This window comes from Balaenoptera borealis, assembly GCF_965194805.1.
Source record: "Balaenoptera borealis genome assembly, chromosome: 12".
NCBI lineage: Eukaryota > Metazoa > Chordata > Mammalia > Artiodactyla > Balaenopteridae > Balaenoptera > Balaenoptera borealis.
Window position 1 is genome coordinate 47,634,528 of NC_138869.1, and position 21,135 is coordinate 47,655,662.

The 21,135-nt window shown below is 42.4% G+C and overlaps 1 protein-coding gene across 3 annotated transcripts in view; it reads right to left on the reverse strand.

Annotated features, from left to right (window-relative positions):
• SCN10A (sodium voltage-gated channel alpha subunit 10) overlaps nucleotides 1-21,135 on the reverse strand; it is a 99,032-nt gene that overhangs the window by 3,180 nt on the left and 74,717 nt on the right. For 2 of the 3 annotated variants that reach the window (XR_014232870.1, XR_014232871.1), the window contains exon 26: nucleotides 2,036-20,462. The exons of the other annotated variant lie outside the window; for it this stretch is intronic. The gene's annotated coding sequence lies outside the window, so the exon portion shown is untranslated. Of the gene's footprint in view, nucleotides 1-2,035; nucleotides 20,463-21,135 lie in introns of those variants that run through there. 3 annotated transcript variants of the gene reach the window in all.

Here is a 21,135-nt window from a genome sequence, read left to right on the forward strand (position 1 = left end):
GGGACAATAGTACCTCAGCCCTAAGAGGGGCTCTGGGCAGCTTGCCGCAGCACCCCCCTACCCTGTGTCGTATATGTGGGGCGGTGTGTTTGTCTCGGTGGGTGCGATGTGGCAGGTATCAGAAAAGAGCCAAAGATTGATTCTGTGCACAGAAGAACCTTCCTGGGTTTGGTTTTGTGGAGTAAGAAGCACTAGACTGCTGTGGCCAGGGTGGGGTCTCCTGGGCTTCATCCCTTCCATTCAGCTGCCCTTTTCCCCGGCTTTACCGGCGCAAAGCATATTCCACAGAAGCACCCCAAGTCCACATAGGGCAACCTGCTTCCTGTTCCATCGCACTCCACGGAGGACACGTGGTCACCCTGAGTCCCGCCACCTTCATAACGGTGACGTGGTTGCCCTGTGTCATAGTTCGTGTCAACACAATGGTGGATTTGAGGAAGAGGTTCAATGTGAGAGATTCAGAGGCTGTGAACCAGAGTCTGGGCACCTGAATGCAGCCCACAGATGTGTTTTTCAGGGGCGAGGGTGTTGGGGGGCAGCTACAGTGTACCTAACACTTTATAGTGCTACGAATGTCTTTAGGGAGGACACGCACTGCCCTGTTCTCTTTGGTTCCCACCATTTCTTGTTGTATTATGTTTATTAACATTACCTGCGTGGCCCTGCAAGCGTTTGAGTTTTCCTCTCCTGGATGAGGGCCCAGCAGCCCCATGAGGACTCCGGAGCACCCTATGTGGTCATGTGAACGAGGATCAGAAGTAGGTGGGTGCTGATGGGAGGGCTGGGAATTCCAGGGTCTGGGTAGGCTGTGTGTTTGTGGGAGCCAGCAGTTCGGGGCAGGAATGGATTTGAGGCTGATTGAGGATGGTGCTGGTTACAGGGGAGCTGGGGAGCCGTGCTCAGAGCTGGAGACCCCCGCCAGACGGGCATTGTGCTTGGGCACGGAGTTACCACCACAGTTTTATTTTTCTACCTTAACAAAGCATTCTTATTGATACACATAACATGGATGAATCTCAAATGTGTTATGCTGGGTGAAGGAAGCCAGCCTCAAGAGGTTACATATATCGGAAGATTCCATTTATACCACGTTCCAGAGAAGGCAAAATTAAAGGAACAGGAGAGAGATCAGTGGTTGCCAGGGGTTGGGGGTGGAGGGAGGTGTGGGATTGGAGGGGCAGCCTGAGGGAGGGAACGTTTTAAGATCTGGATCGTGACCGTGGTGGTGGTTACATGACCCTGCACTTGACAAAACTCACAGAACTGTACACTAAAAAGGATGAATTTGCCTGAATATAAATTAAAATATAAATAGAAAATTTAAAAATAAAAAAGGAGGCACCTTTACCTTTTTGAACAGAAGTAGTACTTCCTTCAGCAATGTGTGAGCATGCAGGTGTGTGTTTGGAAGAGAAAGAAAAGGTGTGTGTGGTTCTCGAAGAGATCATGGTCAAAGCCACTATTCTGAGCCCCAGAGAGCTGGAACGGGGTCTCTGGGCTTCAGGTATTTGATCTCCACTGCTCTGTACATGAGCTTGAACTGAAGGCTCTGGTTGCCCAGAAACAGGGGTTGTGGACTTTGAAACGGAAGACTGGATGTTTTTTTTTTTCTTTTGTCAGACATTTCCTCCCCAGTGCTGCCATGGTAGAGAACAGGGGAGCAAGCCAGCGAGTGAGTCCATGTCCCACACCTAGGGAACCTCTGAGCCTCCCCAGCTCCTGCCCCTGTCCGACATCCACAACTTCCTAAAAATAAAAACATCACAGATACAGAAAGAGGATGTGGGGTCAGCAGCCCCCATCGACTCAAGCCCCAGCGCTGTGCAAACCAACTACCAGACTCCTCTGGGCCTCAGTTTTCCCATCTCTAAGAGGAAAGCCTGGGGATTACGAAATCCCCTAACATTCCGCAAGAATGGAAGCCCACAAGCCCACAGGTCCACAGGCACCCAAGGAGGGACTCTGTCCAAATGCTGACCTGAGTCCTGGGGCACCACAGCTGGCAGAGCACCCGGCACCCCAGCCCCACCCCCAGCCCTGCCACCTCCACACTCCCGAGAGAAGAGGGTGAGTCGAGGGGCCCAGGCCTGATGAGAGACTTCAGAAAACTTCGTAGGGAAACGGGTTTTTTCACTGGCAGTCAATGCTTTGGGCCAGAAAATGCTCAGAACTGGCAGCGGCTGACAAAAGCTGCCTCTAGTCTGTGAGTGTATCAGCTTTTGAAGAGATAGGAGGCAGGGCTGGAGCGCAGTCTTCTCGAGTGAAGGCTGACAGGAGAACAGAAGAGCTGCCTCCCACTCTCACGGCTCGGCTCAGAGCATCCAGGCCGCCGGGGCGGGGACATCAACCACGCCATCCCCTCACTGTCTCACCATAGGAGACGGGCCCGGGACAAGGAGAGACCTGCCTGGGACCTGGAAGTGGCAGTGGCTGTTGCTGGGGTCCCTGGGGGTGAGTCCGGGGCCCTGGTATCTTGAGCGTGCACCGTGGGAGAGTGGAGCTGCTCCGGACTCAGGCAGCCTTATAATTTCTGAGAGGTGCAGAGAACGGGAGCCCTGAGGCCCCCATACTGGAAAGGAGTGTTGGGGACCAGATCAGCTGTACTTCCCAGGGAGCTTGGCTTCAGCCTGGGCCAATACCCAGGCCTCAGGACCTTCACAGGGGACAGTGAGAACACTGGCGTGCCTTTTGTTCTTTCAGAAGTCCCTACTGAGTAGCTCTCACCATCTCCAGAGTCCAGACCTCAGCTGTAAGTCCTTTATCTATAACTCTAGGGCCCCAGATGGGATGCCCCTCCCAGGCAAACAAATATCCAATAGGAATGCCTTCTCCTAGGGTTGTATCCAGGTCTCTGGGAGTGGGCAGCACCTCCATCCACCTCTAGCTCACATGCATGGTCCATACCTGTTGGACCACACCAAGGAGCAAAATAGAGCTGTTGATGCTTCTGACTCCATTCAGTCCCTGCTGTGATGGACGCAGTGGGTCAGGCACTCAGCTGCCACTTAATATCTTCTAGTGTGCCTTTCTGTACCCAAGCCAGAAGGTTGGTGACTAGATTTCCCAGGCTCCTTTGTAGATAGGGTTCTGAATTTGAATTTAGGTTCCACCAATTAGATGTGCTGGCATGACATTTGGATAGCAGAAACCACCTTCCTAGTGCTTTGGATGTTACTACTGGCTAGCATGGTCAGGGAGATGTTGGGCTTTCCTAGATCAGTATCCCAGTGAACCTGGGACTATATTTATGGATATAAAGAGGCAATCTGCAGCCATTGCAGTGGCTCCCGACTGTGGTGGATTAAAATGGCTGCAAATACTTTGTGAAACCCCATCATGAGATTGAGTATGTGTTACTTCCTCCGCAGTATGGGTTGTCCAGTGACTTGCTTTAACCTATAGAATGTAGCAAAAGTGATGCTGTGTAACTTCTGAGGTTGCACCTTAAGAGGTCTGCAGCTTCTCCCTTCATTTTTTGGAGCACTCTCTTGGAAACCAAACACCATGTACAAAGTCTGACCACCATGCAATGAGGAAGTCCAAGGTTGCCAAGTGGTGAGAAATAGTCCATGAAAAGCAGCACTAAGATGCCAACATGTGAGTAAAGGCTTCTTGCATTTTCCAGTTCACCCCAACCACCAGCTGAATGTAGCGGAGTGAATCACCCCACCAATGGCGCATGGAACAAAAGAACCACCCAGCTGAGCCCTGTCCAGATTCCTGATCCACACACTTAAGAGCAAACTAGATCGTAATTCTTTTAAGCCCATAAGTTTTGGAGTATGTTGTTACATATCAGTAGACAACCAAAACACTGATCCTTGGATCACAGCTTCTGATGAGCTCTGTTTTTTAAAATAAGATATATAAAAAATAATAAAATAAGATATAATTTATATAGAGTAAAATTTAAAGTGTAAAATTTGATAAGTTTTGACATATGGATACATCCATGAAAGTATTACCACAATCAACATAGTGAATATATCCATTACCTTCAAAAATTTCTTTGTGCCCCTTTGCAATCCTTCCTTCTTGTCCTTTCCTACACCCACCCCCCTGTCACCAGGCAACCACTGATCTGCTGCTTTCTGCCACGACAGATTAGTTGCATCTTTCTAGAGTTTTATAAAAATTCCCTATGGGGGCCTGTCTTTCTCCAGATATTGAGTTAGTTGTTTGCCCTATAACCTCAGTTCTCTCAGGGATTTAACAAAAGTAATTAATTTCCAACTTTTCTCTTGTAAGGAGGAAAGCAGTGCTTTCTTTAGCTTTCTGCATCTCCAAGCTGAAGTTAGAAGTCCCCATCACTTATTTTGATAGAGGGAATTTAATATAAAGAATTGTTAATGAGGTATTAAGCTGTTAACTAGGTAACTGAAAAGGTAGAAAGAGAACCCTTTCCATTGTGGATGGTGTGCCATTTCCTGAGGGTGCAACCAAAGCTGGTCTCCTGTGCTGAATAGTTATAAAGGAGGACCAGAACTAGAAGAGATTGTGTTCTTGTTAGAACTTAGTTATGTGGCAACACCTAGCCATGAGGAGGGCTATGAGAAAAGAAATGTGGGCAACTTCCAATCATGCCTTTAGAAAGAGAGAAAGTGCCCTCCCCTTTCCCACTTCCCATTGGCTGGAATGTGGGTATAACTGTAGGAGCCAGGGCAGCCCTCTTGGACCAGGAGATAAAAGCTTCATGATGAAGATGTCAGAGCAGCATGATAGAAGGCTGGTTCTGGAGCTGCTTTTCAGTCCTAGACTTCTCATCTGGACTTTTATGTGACAGAGCAATGAACCTCTCACTGTTCATTCATTAAGCCTCCGTTATTTTGGGTCTCTCTGTTATAGCAGCCAAGACTATATTCTGACTAACACAGACCTATACCTCATATACCAAAGAATAAAATTCCAGGTGAACTGAAGACTGAAACATAGAAACAAAGTAAACACACAGAATTTTAAATCTTTAGAAGAATCATGGAATAATATCTTTATATTCTCTAATACATAAGGAATGGTTTCTTAGTCAAATTAAAAAAGGGAAGAGATTGACAAATATGACTATATTTGGATTAAAATCCTCTTTTTATAAAAATCATCAAAAGTAAAGAAATAGTAACTAACATATATGGTGAGGGCTCACTCTTTGCAAGTGATGTTTCTAAATTTCTTTTCAGTAGTTACATATTTATAGTCAAAAAAATGCTCTGAGGTCTGTGCTCTTACCATCTCCATGTTGCCAACAATGAAATGAAAGGCACAGAGAGGTTATATCATTTACCCAAGGTCACAGGCTTAGTAAGTATTAGAAGTGGGGCTTAAACCTTGGCAGTCATGTGCCAGAGGCCACACACATGCCCACCACATTTTACGGCCATCAACTGATTTCTAAATGGACCAGAAAGAGAGGGGATAGGCTGGAAGAAGACATATTTAATCCATGTAGCCGATAAAGAATTTATATCTGAAATATGTAAAGAACTCTTAGAATTTATAAGAAAAAGACAATGCAATAGACAAGTGGACAAAAAAATACAGGCAGACCATAGAGAGGTAATCCAAATGGGCAAAAAAAATTTCTACAGGAATCGTATTTACACACTCTTCCAGAAAATAGAAAAAGGGAGAACGCTTCCCGACTCATTTTATGAATCTAGCATTTCCTCGATACCAAAATCAGACAAAGACAGCACAAAAAAGAAAAAAAGGCTAATATCACTCATGATCTTAGACACAAAAATCCTCAACAAAATGTGAATAAATTTAATTCAACAATGTATAAAAATCATTATTCACCACAACCAAGTGGGATTTACTCCAGATATTCAAGGATGGTTTGAAAATAATTTGAGTCTTTGAAAATCAATTAATGTAATCACCCTATTAACAGACTAAAAAAGAAAAATGATATGACCATATTTTCTGATACAAAAAAAAGCATTTGACAAAACCCAACACCTGTTCATAATAAAAACTCTCACTCAGTTAGGAATAGAAGGAAACTTCCTCAACTTGATAAAGAACATCTACAAAAAACCTACAGCTAACATCATATTTAATGGTGAAAAACTGAATGCTTTTCCTCTAAGACTGGGAAACAAGGCAAGGATGGCCATTCTCATCAGTCTTATTCACCATAGTACTGGAAGTTCTAACCAGCGCAATAAGGCAAGAAAAAGAAGTAAAAGCATACATATTAGAAAGAAAGAAAAACCCCTATTTGCCGGTAACATTATTACTAACCAGAAAATCCCAAGGAATCTACAAAAACAAACTCCTATAACTAACCAATGAGTTAAGCAAGATCACAGGATACAAGATCAACACACAAAATACAATCACATTTCTATATATTAACAACGAGCACATGGATATCAAAATTAAAACACAATTATCATTATAATTACTCCAAAGGAAATGAAATACTTATATGTAAATCTAGTAAAACATGTATAGGATCTATATGCTGAAAATTATAAAATGTGGATTTAAAAATATTCAAGAAGACCTAAATAAATGGAGATACATACCATATTAATGAATCGTAAGACTCAATATAGTAAAGATGTCAATTCCCCCAAATTAACCTATAGATTCACTGCAATTACTCAAAATCTCAGCAATAGTTTTTGTAGACATTGACAAGTTTATTCTAAATTCTACATGGAAAGGCCCAGGATTTACAATAGCTAAAATAATTTTGAAAAATAAATGGGAGGAACCACTCTCCTCAATGTTCACGCTTACTACATAGCCATATTAATCAAGACAGTGTAGCACTGGTGAAGGGGTAAGCACAAAAATCCCTGGAATGGAATACAGAACTCGGAAAAAAAAAAAACCCCACAAAATGTCCAACTGATTTTTGACAAAGGTGCAAAAGCAATTCAATGGCCTTTTGAATAAATGGTGTTGGAGCAATTGGACATCTGCAGGCAAAAATATGAACCTAAGCCAAATCTTCAAAATTAACTCAAAATAGATCGCACACTTAAATGTAAATATAAGACTAAAAAACTTTTAGAAAAATATGTAAGTGAAAAATTTCAGGATTTCAAGACTTAGACTTGACATCAAAAATATGGTCCATAAAAGGAAAACTTGGTAAATTGCATCTCATCAAAATTAAAAATTTGTGCTCTGCAAAAGACACTGTTAAGAGGATAAAAAGACAAGCTACAGTCAAGGACAAAATACTTGCAGCCCACATATCTGACACAGGGCTCCTATCTAGAATATATACAAAATTCTCTAATCTCAACAGTAACACTAACCCAGACAATCAAATTGAAAAATGGACAAAAGACATGAACAGATGTTTCACTGAAGAGGATTTACACATGGCAAATAAGGACATGAAAAGATGTTCAATACCATCAACCATTAGATAATGGGTAAATGAGAGAGTGTTTGTGGAATTGTCCTTTGTACTTTTCTCTATATATATTTTTTGACTTTTATTTCATTTATTTTTTATACAGCAGGTTCTTATTAGTTATCTATTTTATACATATTAGTGTATATATGTCAATCCTAATTTCCCAATTATTCCCACCACCACCACCACCACCACCCCCGCCAATTTCCCCCATTGGTGTCCATACATTTGTTCTCTACATCTGTGTCTCTACTTCTGCCCTGCAAACCGGTTCATCTGTACCATTTTTCTAGATTCCACATATGTGTGTTAATATACGATATTTGTTTTTCTCTTTCTGACTTACTTCACTCTGTATGACAGTCTCTAGATCCAACCACGTCTCTACAAATGACCCAATTTCGTTCCTTTTTATGGCTGAGTAATATTCCATTGTATATATGTACCACATCTTCTTTATCCATTCATCTGTCGATGGGCATTTAGGTTGCTTCCATGACCTGGCTATTGTAAATAATGCTGCCATGAACATTGGAGCGCATGTGTCTTTTTGAATTACGGTTTTCTCTGGGATTGCTGGGTCATATGGTAATTCTATTTTTAGTTTTTTAAGGAACCTCTATACTGTTCTCCATAGTGGCTGTATCAATTTACATTCCCACCAACAGTGCAAGAGGGTTCCCTTTTCTCCACACCCTCTCCAGCATTTGTTGTCTGTAGATTTTCTGATGATGCCCATTCTGGTGTGAGGTGATGCCTCATTGTAGTTTTGATTTGCATTTCTCTAATAATTAGTGATGTTGAGCAGCTTTTCATGGGCTTCCTGGCCATCTGTATGTCTTCTTTGGAGAAATGTCTATTTAGGTCTTCTGCCCATTTTTGGATTGAGTTGTTTGTTTTTTTAATATTGAGCTGCATGAGCTGTCTATATATTTTGGAGATTAATCCTTTGTCTGTTGATTCGTTTGCAAATATTTTCTCCCATTCTGAGGGTTGTCTTTTCGTCCTGTTTGTAGTTACCTTTGCTTTGCAAAAGCTTTTAAGTTTCATTAGGTCCCATTTGTTTATTTTTGGTTTTATTTACATTAGGAGGTGGATCAAAAAAGATCTTGCTGTGATTTATGTCAAAGAGTGTTCTTCCTATGCTTTCCTCTAAGAGTTTTATAGTGTCCGTTCTTACATTTCGGTCTCTAATCCATTTTGAGTTTATTTTTGGGTATGGTGTTAGGGAGTGTTCTAATTTCATTCTTTTATATGTAGCTGTCCAGTATTTCCAGCACCACTTATTGAAGAGACTGTCTTTTCTCCATTGTATATCCTTGCTTCCTTTGTTATAGATTAGTTGACCATAGGTGCATGGGTTTATCTCTGTGCTTTCTATCCTGTTCCATTGATCTATATTTCTGTTTTTGTGCCAGTACCATATTGTCTTGATGACTGTAGCTTTGTAGTATAGTCTGAAGTCAGGGAGTCTGATTCCTCCAGCTCCCTTTTTTTCCCTCAAGACTGCCTTGGCTATTCGGGATCTTTTGTGTCTCCATACAAATTTTAAGATTTTTTTGTTCTAGTTCTGTAAAAAAATGCCACTGGTAATTTGATAGTGATTGCACTGAAACTGTAGATTGCTTTGGGTAGTATAGTCATTTTCACAATATTGATTCTTCCAATCCAAGAACATGGTATATCTCTCCATCTGTTTGTGTCATCTTTGATTTCTTTCATCAGTGTCTTACAGTTTTCTGAGTACAGGTCTTTTATCTCCTTAGATAGGTTTATTCCTACGTATTTTATTCTTTTTGTTGCAATGGTGTATGGGACTGTTTCCTTAATTTCTCTTTCTGATCTTTCGTTGTTAGTGTATAGAAATGCAAGAGATTTCTGTGCATTAATTTTGTAACCTGCAACTTTACCAAATTCATTGATTAGCTCTAGTAGTTTTCTGGTGGCATTTTTAGGATTCTCTATGTATAGTATCATGTCATCTGCAAACAGTGACAGTTTTACTTCTTTTTCCAATTTGTATACCTTTTATTTCTTTTTCTTCTCTGATTGCTGTGGCTAGGACTTCCAAAACTATGTTGAATAATAGTGGGGAGAGTGGACATCCTTTTCTTGTTCCTGATCTTAGAGGAAATGCTTTCAGTTTTTCACCATTGAGAATGATGTTTGCTGTGGTTTGTCGTATATGGCCTTTATTATGTTGAGGTAGGTTCCCTCTATGCCTACTTTCTGGAGAGTTTTTATCATAAGTGGGTGTTGAATTTTGTCAAAAGCTTTTTCTACATCTATTGAGATGATCATATGGTTTTTATTCTTCAATTTGTTAATATGGTGTATCACATTGATTGGATTGCGTATATTGAAGAATCCTTGCATCCCTGGGATAAATCCCACTTGATCATGGTGTATGATCCTTTTTATGTGTTGTTGGATTCTGTTTGCTAGTATTTTGTTGAGGATTTTTGCATCATATTCATCAGTGATATTGGTCTGTAATTTTCTTTTTTTGTAGTATCTTTGTCTGGTTTTGGTATCAGGGTGATGGTGGCCTCATAGAATGAGTTTGGGAGTGTTCCTTCCTCTGCAATTTTTTGGAAGAGTTTGAGAAGGATGGGTGTTAGCTCTTCTCTAAAGGTTTGATGGAATTCACCTGTGAAGCCATCTGGTCCTGGACTTTTGTTTGTTGGAAGATTTTTAATCACAGTTTCAATATCATTACCTGTGATTGGTCTGTTCATATTTTCTATTTCTTCCTGGTTCAGTCTTGGAAGGTTATACCTTTCTAAGAATTTGTCCATTTCTTCCAAGTTGTCCGTTTTATTGGCATAGAGTTGCTTGTAGTAGTCTCTTAGGATGCTTTGTATTTCTGTGGTGTCCAGTGTAACTTCTCCTTTTTCATTTCTAACTTTATTGATTTGAGTCCTCTCCCTGTTTTTCTTGATGAGTCTGGCTAACAGTTTATCAATTTTGTTTATCTTCTCAAAGAACCAGCTTTTAGTTTTATTGACCTTTGCTATTGTTTTCTTTGTTTCTATTTCATGTATTTCTGCTCTGATCTTTATGATTTCTTTTCTTCTGCTAACTTTGGGTTTTGTTTGTTCTTCTTTCTCAAGTTCCTTTAGGTGTAAGGTTAGACTGTGTATTTGAGATTTTTCTTGTTTCTTGGGGTAGGTTTGTATTGCTATAAACTTCCCTCTTAGAACTTTTTTGCTGCATCCCATAGGTTTTGGATCATCGTGTTTTTGTTGTAATTTGTCTCTAGGTATTTTTTGATTTCCTCTTTGATTTCTTCAGTGATCTCTTGGTTATTTAGTAATGTATTGTCTAGTCTCCATGTGTTTGTGTTTTTTACATTTTTTTCCCTTTAATTGATTTCTAATCTCATAGAGTTGTGGTCCAAAAAGATGCTTGATATGATTTCAATTTTCTTAAATTTACCGAGGCTTGACTTGTGACCCAAGATGTGATCTATCCTGGAGAATGTTCTGTGTGCACTTGAGAAGAAAGTGTAATCTGCTGTTCTTGGATGGAATGTCCTATAAATATCAATTAAATCTATCTGGTCTATTGTGTCATTTAAAGCTTGTGTTTCCTTATTAATTTTCAGTCTGGATGATCTGTCCATTGGTGTAAGTGAGGTGTTAAAGTCCCCCACTATTATTGTGTCACTGTCAATTTCCTCTTTTATAGCTGTTAGCAGTTTCCTTGTGTATTGAGGTGCTCCTATGTTGGGTGCATATATATTTATAATTGTTATATCTTCTTCTTGGATTGATCCCTTGATCATTATGTAGTGTCCTTCCTTGTCTCTTGTAACATTCTTTATTTTAAAGTCTATTTTATCTGATATGAGTATTGCTACTCCAGCTTTCTTTTGATTGCCATTTTCATGGAATATCTTTTTCTATCCCCTCACTTTCAGTCTGTATGTGTCCCAAGTCTGAAGTGGGTCTCTTGTAGACAGCATATAGATGGGTCTTGTTTTTGTATCCATTCAGCGAGCCTTTGTCTTTTGGTTGGAGCATTTAATCCATTCACATTCAAGGTAATTATCGATATGTATATTCCTATTACCATTTTCTTAATTGTTATGGGTTTGTTTTTGTAGGTCCTTTTCTTCTCTTGTGTTTCCCACTTAGAGAAGTTCCTTTAGCATTTGTTGTAGAACTGTTTTGGTGGTGCTGAATTCTCTTAGCTTTTGCTTGTCTGTAAAGCTTTTGATTTCTCCATTGAATCTGAATGAGATCCTTGCCGGGTAGAGTAATCTTGGTTGTAGGTTCTTCCCTTTCATCACTTTAAATATATCATGCCACTCCCTTCTGGCTTGCAGAGTTTCTGCTGAGAAATCAGCTGTTAACCTTATGGGAGTTCCCTTGTATGTTATTTGTCATTTTTCCCTTGCTGTTTTCAATAATTTTTCTCTGTCTTTAATTTTGGTCAGTTTGATTACTATGTGTCTCGGCATCTTTCTCTTTGGGTTTATCCTGCCTGGGACTCTCTGTGCTTCCTGGACTTGGGTGGCTATTTCCTTTCCCATTTTAGGGAAGTTTTTGACTATAATCTCTGAAAATATTTTCTTGGGTCCTTTCTCTCTCTCTTCTCCTTCTGGGACCCCTATAATGTGAAGGTTGTTGCATTTAATGTTGTCCCAGAGGTCTCTTAGGCTGTCTTCATTTCTTTTCATTCTTTTTTGTTTATTCTGTTCCACAGCAGTGAATTCCACCATTCTGTCTTCCAGGTCACTTATCCGTTCTTCTGCCTCAGTTATTCTGCTATTGATTCCTTCTAGTGTAGTTTTCATTTTAGTTATTGTATTGTTCATCTCTGTTTGTTTGTTCTTTAATTCTTCCAGGTGTCTGTTCTTTCATTCTTCTAGGTCTTTGTTAAACATTTCTTGCATCTTCTCGATCTTTGCTTCCATTCTTTTTCTGAGGTCCTGGATCATCTTCACTATCAATATTCTGAATTATTTTTCTGGAAGGGTGCCTATCTCCACTTCATTTAGTTGTTTTTCTGGGGTTTCATCTTGTTCCTTCATCTGGTACAAGGTCCTCTGCCTTTTCATTTTGTCTGTCTTTCTGTGAATGTGGTTTTCCTTCCACAGGCTGCAGAATTGTAGTTCTTCTTGCTTCTGCTGTCTGCCCTCTGGTGGATGAGGTTATCTACTTTTCTCTATATTTTAAAGTTAGAATAAAAATCAGAAAAAAAGAAATTCTATCCCAACCAAACAAACCAACAAACAAGCGTTAAGTGAGTGGAGAGAGTGAGTCTGAATCACTGTTCAGTCAAGTTTTGCTGTGAAGGAGAGCAGTGAGATGGGATGGGAGTGAGATGTGGGGAGAAAGGGGAAGGGAGTATGTGTGTTTTAAGATGAGGGACACAGAACCTATTTGAAGGATGATGGGAATGATGACATTGATGATGAAGGAAGAGGGATAGGATAACTATAGGGTGGATGAGGATGTTATGTGATCCAGGGCACAGACTGACTTTCAATTTGAGCAGAAACTCTTTTTCCATTTTAGGAGGAGGGAGCACAGAGAATATTCTCATAGAGGCAGGTGGATTCATCTATTTGCTGGTGGGAAGATGTCTGATCATTTTATTCCTTCAATGAAGGGTAACAGGATGTTAAATTGTAAGTGTTGATTGAGCCACCAAAATATAATAAATCTGACATGCTAAAGTGAGGTGCTAGACCAAGATACAAATTTTTGAAGAAGTAGTTATATGACTCTTAATCTCCACCTGCATTGAGGGATAAAGAAGTCAGGCTGTCAGGAGGAAGGTGGAAGAATTTTTCGAGGTCCAGGTGAGGAAGGGCCACCTGAGTCCTGCGTGAGAATCTTCTGGGGTTCTTTGGAACTAGAGGAATCCAAAAATTATGGATCACCTATATATGCCATGAGGCATGCTTTAGATGTTATTTTTTTTTTCCTGGAAGTCCTGCAACTACCCTAAAAATTGAATGTATTGTTGAACAGACCTATGCCAACACTTCAGAGACGGCAGGAGACAAGATGGCAGAGCAGAAGGATTTGAGCTTACCTTCTCTCACGAAAATACCAAAATCACAACTAACTGCTGAACAACCATCGACAAAAAAGACTCAAACCTACCAAAAAAGATATTCTACATCCAAAGACAAAGAAGAAGCCATAATGAGATGATAGGAGAGGTGCTTTCGATATATAATCAAGTCCCATACCCACCATTTCCCACACACTGGTAAATAATTCTGTCGCAGAGGTTCTCCCACAGGAGTGAGAGTTCTGAGCCCCACTTCAGGCTCCCCAGCCTGGGTGTCTGGCATCGGGAGGAGGAGCCCCCGGGGCATTTGGCTTTGAAGACCAGCGGGGCTTGAGTGCAGGAGCTCCACATGACTGGGGGAAACAGAGACTCCACTCTTGGAGGGTGCACACGAGGTGTCACGTGCACTGGGACCCAGGGCAAAGCAGTGACTCCATAGGAACCTAGGCCAGACCTACCTGTGGGTCTTGGAGGATCTCTTGGGGAGGCAGGGGGTGGCTGTGGCTCTCTGTGTGGGCAAGGACACTGGTGGTGGAAGCCCCAGTGAATATTCCTCGGCGTGGGCTCGCCCACAGGCTGCCATTTTGGAGGCAAGACTTGGTCCCACCCAACAGCCTGCAGGATCCAGTGCTGGGACCCCTCAGGCCAAACAACCAACAGGGCAGGAACACAGGCCCACCCATCAGCAAACAGGCTGCCAAAAGTCATCCTGACCCCACAGCTGCCTCTAAACAAACACACACCTTGACATGGCCCTGCCTAGCAGAGGGACAAGACCCAGCTCTACCCTCCAGTGGACAGGCACCCACCCCTCCCACCAGGAAGCCTGCACCAGCCCCTGGACCAACCCCACCTACCAGGAGGCAGACATCAGAAGCAAGAGGAGCTACAATCCTGCAGCTTGCAGAATGGAGAGCACAAATATAGAAAGTTAGACAACATGAGATGGCAGAGAAATATATTCCATATGAAGGAACAAGATAAAACCCCAGAAGAACAACTAAATGAAATGGAGACAGGCAATCTGACTGAAGGTGGAAGGATTTTTCAGGATTATTCTTTGATGGGAGGGGCTAGAGTGGGCTGAGACAGTGCACAGAAACCCATCCCCGCCTCCACTGGAGATGTATTGTGGGTCAGGTGCCTGCCTTTTATCTGAACCCTGTGAGGAGGATTTCAAGAGGCCAACTCTGGGACCTCTGCAACTGGGAGATGCACTGGCTAGTGTTTGACTCCTGCCTGGGACATGAAACAGCTAAAGATAGGCTGCCCTAGTTGTTGGCAGGGATGCTGAAGGAGAGGTGACTCTATTGTGACAGAGAGGCCCTCCCAGAATTTGTCAGAGTATTTGTCAGACCTGCAACTGTTCCCATGCATCAGATGTGGGTTATGAGAGAGAGAGAAAGAGAGTGAGTTTATGAATCTATCAGGGGCCCTCAGCAGACAGAACCTGGAAGTGGACTACCTCAGGGTTTCTCAGGGCTGTGGAAGGAAGTGAGTAGGCAGATGAGCTGGAGGAGAGCATATTATTCCAGGCAAAGGAACTGCAGGTGAGAGATCTCCAGGAACCAGAGCTTTTAGCTGAATTCATAAAAGCTCCCAGGGAGTCATCTTTAAATGTTGGCCAGGCTCAGAAAGCAGGAGAATTTTCCAGTTCCCTTCTCTCTCCAACCCCCAAACCCTGTTGGAGTCAGAGACAGCATCCAGGAAGCAGGAGCAGGCAAGTGAGTGAGAAAGCAATCAACTCCCCTTCCCGGCAGCTGGCAGCCTGCTGCAGCCCATCTCAGCTGAGGGAGGGGGAGGAGCAAAAATCTGAATGAAGTTGGAAACTGTGGCTATTACACAGGACTGACATGCTAAATATCATATCAAGTGTGTTTTGGGACTTAAAGACCAACGGATTTCTTATTACATTGAGTAGTCAGAAAAGTTCTGGGACAATCCAAGATTTCATTCAGAAGTGTTACAACTTCTGTCCCAAAGAGGAAATGCAGATGGCTAACAGGCACACGAAAAGATGTTCAACATTGCTAATCATCAAGGAAATGCAAATCAAAACCACAATGAGATATCACCTCACGCCTATCAGAACAGCTGTCATCAAAAAGAACACAAATAAAAAACATTGGCAAGGATGTGGAGAAAAGGGTACCCTCGTCCGTTGTTGGTGGGAATGTAAATTGGTGCAGCCACTGTGGAAAACAATATGGAGGTTTCTCAGAAAACTAAAAACAGAACTACCATATGACCCAGCAATTCTACTCCTAGGTATGTATCTGAAAAAAACAAAAACACAAGTTCAAAAACATACATGTACTAATGTTCATAGCAACATTATTTACAAATGGAAGATATGGAAGCAACCTAAGTGTCCACCAACAGATGAATGGATAAAGAAGCTGTGGTATATACATATATGCATATGGTTGGCCAAAAAGTTTGTTCAGGTTTTTCTGTAAGATCTTACACAATGGAATACTACTCAGCCATAAAAAAGGAATGAAATTTTGTCATTTGCAGCAACATGGATGGTCTTGGAGGATATTATGCTATGTGAAATAAGTAAGACAGAGAAAGACAAATACTGTACAATATCACTTATATGTGGAGTCTAAGAATTACAACAAACTAGTGAATATAACAAAAAGGAAGCAGACTCACTGATATAGAGAACAAACTAGTGGTTACCAGTGGGGAGAGGGAAGGGAGGAGGGGCAATATGAGGGTGGGGGATTAAGAGGTACAAACTACTATGTATAAAATAAACTACAAGGATATATTGTACAACACAGGGGATATAGCCAAAATTTTATAATAACTATAAATGGAGTATAACCTTTAAATTTTTTGAACCACTATAGTGTACACCTATAACATATAATATTGTGCATCAACTATACTTCAATAAAAAAAAATAATTTAAGGAATGGTGAATGACAAAAATTAAGTTGCATCATTGAATAGAGAAGTAAGAATTGGGGGCATAGACTGAGAATGAAGGAGGGGGAGAAGTCAGGGGTTAGGAGGGTTGGAGGTTTGAGAAGAGAGAAGGAGGCACAAAAATATCATTTTGGTGGGTAGGAAAATGAACTTTCTAGGGAAATACATTAGGATCATTGGACAGTATTTAGAGTCCATCTAAATACTAAATACAGTTATGAAACTGAAGTGAGACCAGCAACTCTCTGGAGCAGGATCAGAAAGGGTAGAAATTTGGGTTTAACTGGAGTAGTTAAGGTTTCACTGGACAAGTAGGATGCAGGAGAAAGTGACAAAAGATTTGAAAGTGTTCAGAAGCATGTGATTATCAAGATAGACCATGACATCAGAGTGGGTAAGGAGAGAATGGGAGTGATGGAAAGGCAAAGGATGGAAGACCTACAGCATTTGGAGAATTATTTCGGTGGAGATAATAAGGTAAGCGTACTGGAGAGGGGATAGTTGGCAAAATTATACGACTGGTGTTGCTGATAGTGATGACAAGGTCCGGGATATGACCACCGAATAGGTAGCGAATGTAGGGTGGAGGATATGATCATTGAATCTGAGAAACGGGTGTATTGGACAAACCATTCAGAAACTGAGGACAGGAATAGGGTTGTGGACAGTGAGCCAGTAGCCGTCACATTGACGAATGGTGGAGAATATCCTCAGGCTGTTACTGCTGATGAGACTTCAGAGATCAGTAGGTAGGTTAGAAGCAGCGGTCATGGGGTGAACCAGGGTGAGGCAAAAAGGTGTCAGAGGGCTTCCCTGGTGGCGCAGTGGTTGAGAATCTGCCTGCTAATGCAGGGGACACGGGTTCGAGCCCTGGTCTGGGAAGATCCCACATGCCGCGGAGCAACTACGCCCATGAGCCACAACTACTGAGCCTGCGCGTCTGGAGCCTGTGCTCCACAACAAGAGAGGCCGCGACAGTGAGAGGCCCGCGCACCGCGATGAAGAGTGGCCCCCGCTTGCCGCAACTAGAGAAAGCCCTAGCACAGAAACGAAGACCTAACATAGCAATCAATCAATGAATGAATCAATAAATAAATCTTAAAAAAAAAAAAAAGGTGTCAGGGTGCGAAATTTAATTCTCAGGTTTATGCAAGTGCAAGATCAGCACTTGAGAATGAGCACTTTCCCTAAATTTTGTGCCCAGGCCACCTTGCTTGCCTCACTCTAGTCCTCACCCTGGTGAACAGTACTAGAAGAGAAGGCACAGTCCCTGCAAGAGGGGAGGAGGTAAGCCTACTTCTCTGTACTGATCTGGGAAAATATCAGAATTATTGTGTGGGGGCTTCTTGAATGGCGCCTCTGCTTCAGGGCAATCCATGATGACTGTGGGCACTAAGGGAGGAGGTGTTGCTAGATCTAAACAGAAAACATCTTTTCTGGTCCAAGAGGGCTCAGGATTCTCAGACAATATATTCTGAGTATCTGCTCTGGTGACCTCCAACTGTGGCACCTTCAGGTTCTACTGTAACATTTATGCAGAAGCTATGTTCTCCCTGTCCTGCTCCCATCCATGACCAAAGATGGTGGGGAAACAAGAGCTGGGCCATTCTTGCCTAACGAAGAATCCTTCACTGGGCAGTCTTTTTTCTGGGACTGCCCACCAACTTGGCTGCGACTTTCTCAGAGGTGCACTGCAGTCTGAGGTTCTTCCTGTCTCATCTTCCTTCCTTCCTTCTCTCCTTTCACAGTGGCAGACCTGCATCGTAGTCTGAGGCTCTCTCTGCCAACTCCTGCTCCTTCCCTTTTATTCTTTATAAATGTTTCTCCCAGTAAATCTCTTGCACATCTAGTTCTGACCTGACATCAGCTCTTGGAGGACCAGGATGGACACAGCAGTCCTCTCCACACCATGGCAGGGTGTTGTGGGATAAGTTTGTCTTAGTCTATAGATTCTCTTTGGGAGAGATCCAGGGAGGGATTTTGAGAACTGGTTGCTGCAGGAAATGTTTCAACTGGCAGGATAAGGACATCTAGAAGTGCTTGGTATTGTCCTCGAAGAGATCCCTATCCAGAGAGATTTACAACAACGTAAAACATGGTGCAGGCTCTGTCCAAAGAAGGGACAGTGGGTGACTTAGGTGGCATCACAGTCCACACATAATGATGCCACTGGAATGAAGCCACCAGTTTGACCCCTTATTTTTCAGTGGTCAGGAGAGAGCTTTGGCTGCTCATTGATTTCTTTTATGGGGTGGACACCAAGGCGGGAGCCAGGGAGTTTCTCCCATAGTCCTCTGCTGCTCTGAGTGGCACAAGCCAAGCTCCTTGTTAACTGATGGTCACGTAGTGTTGGGTTGGCCAAAAAGTTCATTTGGTTTTAAGTAAAACTAAAAGACACATTTTGCATTTTCACCAAGAATTTTATTGAATGATGTATTCACTAACCGAACAAACTTTTTGGCCAACCCAATATAATGCTGTATGCCAGAAAAAGGCACCATGACAATTTCTGGGTAAAGGCCCAGTTTGGAGAGTCTTGTTGCAAGTTGTGGAACGTCAAAGTAGCCCAATACAATAAACTGATGGAAAAGGGGGCCATAAGAGGTTGTGGACTTGTCAAGAATCTTGTCAGTTTACAAGACGTGGTGAGAAACTGAAACTCAAGCTTGTAATTAAACTTTGATTCATCATAGAACAGTTTTGAAGGGAAGGCAAGGATCTACTTGCTCCCAAGGCAGTTATCACCAAAATCAAATCTTCAGTAGTGCTTGAGAAGGTGGGGAGAGGAGCCTTAACTGTCTCATCAGTCAGAAGCAGTTGGGTGATGGGTAGGGAGCTAGGAGGAGAGATGACAGTGTCACTTCTGGGTGGGACCCTTTGCACACCCCGTGTAACCTAGGGGAAATGATTCCTTTCCTGCAGACCTTTGTCCAGGAGCCATATACAGCAAGCCTGCAGATGGGATGATGGATGTGTGGACGGCATGAGAAAACAGTTTCCTAATACTGAGCAGGGGACTATCTTGGAGTTTGTCTTAATTTGTCTTCCCCCAAATCAGGAGCTGAGACAAGGATTTGGGGGCAGGTTTATTTCAGAGGTGAATCCAGGAGGCAAACGTGAAGAAGCAGAGAGAGAATTATCTAAGGAAGGGAGAAACTCCCCCCAAAGATGGTTAGTGCTGTGAGCAATTGGGCAGGGCAGGGGTAGGGTGAGCCTAGAGAGTTAAAAGTTAAGGGGGCACTTACTCTCAGGATTGTGAAAGACTGGCCCTACAACGAGGGCTCAGACTTTCTATGGATTCTCTGAGAAACTTGACTCAGAATTGTTCCTCTCTGATATGGGAGGCTAGGATATTAATTTATCGTCCAACTCTTGTCTTGCATTGGTTAAGGACTGTCCTCAAGGTTGTCAACATCTCCCCTTCACCCTGCACTTCTGGGTTGCGATGCCTGTGTGGGGAAAAGCCCAGTGGCTTTGGAGAAAGCCCTGAGACAAAAAGTTGCATAGGTCTATTCAAAATCAGACGAGGCAAGGAATGTGGTGTGGGGCACCAATAGTACCTGCTACAGCGTCGAAACAGTAGGATCCAAGCATGGCTTCCCATAGTGGATTTTGGAGGAGCTACTTTCTATCCTGACCACCAACATGCTGGTTTTGTCCAGGGAGGACCCTGCGTGTGGTTAGATGTTCCTTTGCACGTGAAGCACAGTGTTTCCCACCCAACACCCCTATACGTACTCAGTGGGGGAGGGGTGCAGCATTGCCCTATGTGAGGACCACCCTGGGACACAGTGTGGCAGGATGGGCTCTCTTATTTCTCCCCCTTTATCTTTCTGCTTCTTTCAGTGGGCAGAGAAGGCATTTTTTATCTCCATTAAACCTCCTTGGTAAGTTCAGCGTGGCAGGAATCTTTATTCCCATTGTACAGATAAAGAAGGTTTTCAGAGAAGTTGTGACATGTGAGCAAGAGAAGGTCTGGAATCTAAGTGGGACTTTCTGCCCTCATCCAGAGCTTGGTCCAGAGCACCAAATTGCTTAGCCGATGAGTTGAGTATTTCTGTATGGATCATTTGTAGACATCTTCAGCTTCCAAGTGGTTCTGGGCTCCCTGTTCTAACTACAAGAAACATCATTATTCGACAGGCACACACACACACACATACCTTTATATTACTTTGTAATATGATTAAATCTGTAAGCAAGAGCAGCCACATTTCTAATAATCAATTAACTCAGTTCTGCTCAGGAAAAAAAAAAAAAATGAGTCCTCTTCACGCATACCCCTTTAGAATTTGTTATCTTCGTACAATGAATCATCTTGACCAAGTTTTGTTGTGGTTGTTGGTTCTACTGTCAGAACTGGTGTTTTAAAGGGTCAACAGTAGACACAAGTTTTCTTGGTATAGATTTGATGCCCACAGGCAAATCTGGGCTTTCTCTGCCTGAACTCACTTGGATGATGATTCATCTGGGGCTTCTCAGGAGAACACACCTCAAACATATTTCCACTTCAGACAATATATGAGTGGTTTTCCAGAGCCAGAGTACATGACTGATATTTGGGTCCTAGGGAGCATTTATCTGGAGGAAAAGGCCTTGGACCTGTCACCAGAGGTGAAGATGGAAGCTGGCACCCCAGTCCATGCTGTGGGGCTTCTATCTGAGCAGACTTGGTGACTTTTAGTCAATGTGCATGAGAAACTCAAAAATCCATTTGGCATACCTCCTCCTTAATCTCTCTGCTTCCAACTTCAACTTCTCTGTAATTTGTCACTGTTGCCAGAGGGATC